The sequence below is a fragment of the Cryptomeria japonica genome, chromosome 2, assembly GCF_030272615.1.
Source record: "Cryptomeria japonica chromosome 2, Sugi_1.0, whole genome shotgun sequence".
NCBI lineage: Eukaryota > Viridiplantae > Streptophyta > Pinopsida > Cupressales > Cupressaceae > Cryptomeria > Cryptomeria japonica.
The window spans coordinates 106890012-106895679 of NC_081406.1; the positions used below are offsets into that span (position 1 = coordinate 106890012).

General features: G+C 36.0%; 1 pseudogene; it reads right to left on the reverse strand.

The window, feature by feature from the left end:
* Window positions 1-1192: 1192 nt before the first annotated feature.
* Window positions 1193-2999, reverse strand: LOC131859399 (heat shock cognate 70 kDa protein 2-like; annotated as a pseudogene).
* Window positions 3000-5668: the final 2669 nt, after the last annotated feature.

A 5668-nucleotide genomic window follows, 5' to 3' on the forward strand; every position in this document is an offset into this window, starting at 1 on the left:
ATGATAGTAATTTATTCTGGCATCTTTGGTCTAGTGAAATTTTGTCAATCATTGGGACTAGTAGGAACAAAGATAAATTTCAAGGTAAGGAGAGATTTCTTACTATGTCTCTAAGGAGACTCATTCTTTATAACATTGATGTGCAGGTCACAGTTGTCATGAGGCTTGCCAAAAGCAAGTTTGAAAAATTTATTGAGGATAGGACTACAAGGTCTACAGCTCCGAGCTCTTACATGGATTTACCTTGTCCAGATTCAGTATGGAGAGAACCCCACTCGTTAATGCTCTAGCAACCTTTATGAACAATATCAACGAGGGGAGGAAGATGTAAAGACAGCATCAGGCCCAGTTTACAATAATGGGAGCAGCACATGGAATAGAACTATCATATAGATGGAGGGTCCTCTTGGATGGAACTCATGGATTGAGCAATAAGGTCATTATGCAACTATTACTAAGCTTTTTGTCCATTGTCATGGTTGCTACAACATAGTTTGAACTATATAGTTGTCATTTGTATATGAGTATAATGTATAGGACCCATTTTGTACACTAGTCATGGGGTCATTTTTTGTATAAATCTCTATCCAAGTCAGATGTATGTATTATTTTGATAAGTCTAGTATATAAGTCAATGCAATAGTCTTTGTACAGTCTTTGTTGAAGACAAATGTAGCTGGCATAAGTTGGACTATCTAAATATGGTGCAATAATCTGGAGTCTATATTGTAACAGTTTTTCTTCTTATACTTAATACAAAAAAAATATGGTATAGTTATGTTCTAGTTCCATTTTCCACAATTCTCATATACAATAAATTATACAAAATGGATTATTGAAATATCTACTTATTAAAAGATCTTGATATTCTTTCTACTTTTATATTCTAAAAAATATTGTAAATAAAAGTTCTATATATTTAGTTCCTTCAAGATATTTTTGAATTTTTTTATTTACTTATACTTGAAAAATTGCTTTTTATATTTTATTTATATATATTAAACTTGGAAAGTATGCCAATTTTCTCTTTTCTAGTACAGGGTAAGCAACAAGATAACTGCTCTAAATGTATTACTATTATAATCTATAAAAAGAGTGAGGAAAAAAAGTGAGAAAATATTGTATTCACCGGCGCAGATAAATGAGTGCTATTGTTTGTGTTACTATCCGATTAGTTGTGTTTTGTTAAATTTCATTCCTTTGCTTCAGTAAATTTAAATCGCTTGGAGGAAAACAAACGCGTACATTTCAACTTCAGTTCTTTCAATTCGTCTTGCAGTTCAACCACTGTCACAGTGTCCTCGTTGTCCTCTAACCATTCATCAGCTGCAGCAATAGTTGATATTAAATCTAGTTCTGCAACATCAGCGTCCACAGAGCCTTCACTCTTTGCTTTAATCGCCCTCTTTTTCATGTTTGACACGTAACATTCAAGGTCGTTTTTCGCAACATGCTTTTCCATCGCTTCTTCGTCCTCCTTGCGGAATTTTTCTGCGTCTGCTCTCATTTTATCAATCTCTTGAATGCTCAGTCTCCCACCTTCATTAGTAATGGTAATCTCATCCGTTGCTCCACTTCCCTTGTCGTGAGCTGAAACGTTCAGAATTCCTTCTGCGTCCACTTCAAAGCAAACTTTAATCTTTGGAACTGTAGCTAGGGCAGAGGGAATCCCTGTCAATACAAATTTTCCTAGTAGATTGTTGTCTACAACTAAAGTCCTTTCACCTTCGTAAACTTCAAAATCTACAGACGTCTGATCGTCCTCCAACGTGGTGACCGATGTCTCCTTCCGAATTGGAAGTGGACTATTTCGCGGAACAACTACCATCATAACACCATCATCTACTTCAATTCCAAGACTCAAAGGCGTGACATCCACCATGACAATGTCAACTTCCTCCTTGTTCAGCACAGCTGCCTGAAGCGCAGCACCATAGGCTACTGCTTCATCCGGATTTACACCTCTGCATAGCTCCTTCCCATCGAAGAAATCTCGAACCAATTCCTGCACCTTTGGTATTCGTGAGGAACCCCCTACCAATACAATATCGTCGATTTGGCTCTTACTCAACTTGGCATCTTCCACGGATTTCTTCACAACTTTCATGCACTTCTCAAATAAATCAATTTTGAGCTCTTCAAACTTTGCTCTCCTGATCTTCAAGAAAAAATCATGTCCTTCGTAGAGACAGTCAATATCAATTACAGTTTCTACCGCTGAGGACAAGCTTCTCTTTGCCCTCTCACACTCTGAACGCAGTCGCCGAAGAGCTTTGGCACTCGCACATAAATCTGTTTTGTACATCTTTTTGAACTTTTCGGCACAGTAGGTGACCATCCTATTGTCAAAATCTTCACCTCCCAAATGCGCTTCTCCCCCAACTGATTTCACTTCAAATTTGCCTTTTTGAACTACAAAAATAGAGACATCGAATGTACCTCCACCAAGGTCAAACACTAGAATATGTTTCTTCTCTTCCTTAGCTCTACCAAAGCCATAAGTTATGGCTGCAGCAGTCGGCTCATTGATGAGTCACTGAAGTAGGCAGGGACCGTAATGACTGCATTTTTCACCTCACTTTCTAGATACCGTTCAGCTATGGTTTTCATTTTCATCAAGACCATGGATGAGATTCCTCTGGGGCAAAGAGCTTCTTCTCACCCTTGTAACTCACTTCAACCATTGGCTTGCCATTTTCCTGCGAAACAACTCTGAAGGGCCACAGTTTCATATCGGCCTGCATAGATAAATCAGCAAACTGCCTTCCAATAAGTCTTTTCACGTCGAAGACGGTGTTGAGAGGATTAGAAGAAATTTGAAACTTGGCAGCGTCTCCAACAAGTCGCTCGTCGGCTGTGAAAGCAACCATAGAAGGAGTAATTCTGTTACCTTAGTCATTAACAATAATTTCCACTCTGTCATTCTGCCATACTCCCACACAGCTATAAGTTGTTCCCAGATCAATGCCGATGGCTTTCTCTTTTCCCTCACCCTCCATCTTCCTTCCCACGCTTTCTGATATCAATTGGTGAGTATTTCAGATCAGAAAGGAAATATAAATTCTGATTTTCAACAATCAAATATTATACCAAAAAAACAGGCCAATCTCGGTTTTGGTGATTTTTCAGCAGCTTACAATAGAATACTTCATAAGTTATCCACTCATTTATAAAGTCTCCACAAAATATGAAGAGACGCGTGATAGAGAAGTGAATCGTTTATAAAGTCGCCTCAAAATATGGAGGGACATACGAGAGATTATTAAAGTAAAATGAAAAGATTGATTATATTCTAATTTTTATTTAATTAATAAATATGGAAGGTGCATTCTACATGCTACATAGACAAAAGTAGACTGTTGTATTTCATTTAACAATAAATTCATAAAATTTCTTTACAACAAATGGTCTATCTTTGTCAACTGGACACCATCATTTTATAAAATGTCAAATTAAAACTCGCAACAGAAAGGTTGATAAACCAGTCTAGTAAGTTTGTAGGGCTTTGGAATTGGTTATGCCCAAGGGTGTTTTCATTTCTCCCAAAGGCCTTGGATTAGCATTCGTCCAAAACTACTACTAGTGGAATTGAAAGCTTGATTATGTTATCCCCATGACTACCCGGCCCGAATGACCGAAAAAAATTATTTTGGAGGTGTTTCATGAGGTAAGTCTCTTGGTCCACCTTCAAATATTATGATTCCACTTTCCAAAATTTTAAGAAGCCTATAAGTGGTTTGAAATTTTCATCCATGCAAGTTACTTTGTGGGAAGGTTCCCCCCTAAAAGTGTGCTTCATGACTACGCTGCCAAATCTTTACCCCGCGTAGGATTTGGCTTGCCACTATACAAAAATTTTGTAACTTAGGTGTTTTTATTTTAGCTCTGCTAAAGCCAATCATGTCTAGGTTTTTTTCACTTGGGGTCCATAGCTTGTCCATTCTTCCTTGCTTATTCTTAATCCCCTAACTTGTGACTATTCTATCACAAATGAAAATTTTCTTCACATCCCAATTTGGGTTCTATTCATAGAATTACTTATTCCTTTCTAACACTTTCTTTACCAGATAGTGATATTAGCGAGTTATGTTGTTTATGTAGAACACAAAAAAAAATTATTTGTCTCGCCCTAAACATCAAGTATGTGTCAAGGTTGACCTTCCACAAGAACTGAAAATAAGTGCCTATAATTATATTGGTGAATCTTGTTGTACTCCCAAAGCATATAATATATCAACCTCTTGAACACATGCTATTAAATTCAAGCATTTTACCACAAGATTAGTGATTATTCGCCAAGTTTTTAGTGCCCTAAACCCCTCTTACAACCCCCTATATGATCAGCATCTTCAAAAAAAGATGTTGTCTTGTCTACTATAGTCAATCACAAAACTAAAATTGCTAGTGACTCTAAACCTAATCCCAAATATTTTGGATAAGGAGTTTTAATTCTCAAAGCTTTAAAGATTTTTTATTATCCTATTGTCAACGACAATAGTTTCTACTTCGCATCTTGTTCTAGTTTCTTCTCAACCCTAGAAATGGTCATGTTCATCATATCTCACTACCTATGATGGGTTAAATGAGATCTGTAACCTGTCAAGCTATCCAAAAAATGGTGAGTATTCCCTAGACATTGATAATCAAGCCAATAAATCTTCAAATTGATAGTTATGTTATTCAAGACACTTTAGCTCAAAACAATTACTCCATCCTTGATGGGTTGCATAACAAGGAAATGCCCCTTAATTTTTGATAAATTCTATTTCTCGAAATATGAGGAGTACCATAAACCTCCCTTGAAAATACTTTGTTCATGATATGTGCGTTTAAATTCTAGATTTAGATATTTTTTACCTTTAGGAGGTCACAGTGTTTGGTTTTTTACATTTGGGTGTTTTCCATGTCATTTGGCCATTTAGTATTGATCTCTATTTAAACCAATAAATTGGCCATGATAGAGTTATCACCTCCTTCTTGACCATGTAGCATTAGGTTTTGGTTGATGATTGATGTGACCCAACCAAAGAGATTTAACTATATTTATTCTCTCTCCCCTTTTCTTGCAAAGTTAAAGAAGATTTAATCCTGAATGGCCAAGGAGTTTGAAGAAATAAATATGATTTGAAATCATAGGATATGAGGAACCCAAAGATTGTCTTCGAAGATACTATCTACCCTATATTTCATGACCTGAGAACTGTAATTTTAACCTTCCCACATCAAATTAAAACTCAAATAACAACTTGGAGTTGAGATGTCATACACAAATGGATGAATAGCTATCTAGCTTGCCCACATAACACTCTTCCATCAATATTAGAATGGATTGCTAAACCCTAGTGAAGAAGCTTTAGGACCCATTTACAAGTGTCATTCCCTTTCTAATTATAGTGCAGGGACCCACAAAGACCCACAAATTGGTTTTAATAATACAAAACTAGATTATTTCTATGATTTGGGGCCCATGTATGTATGAATAGTTATTTTCTTCTAAACACAATGTAGAGGTGTGCGAAGAACAAGAGATTATATTTTCTATAGGATCCAATTTGAAGGAATTGATATTTTTAATATTTTTCTTCCTTCTTATACACCATTAAATTTCTACCATTCTTTCTAGTATTATTGAATTTGTGAGGTTCAATTTTCCTATAGAATTTATTAT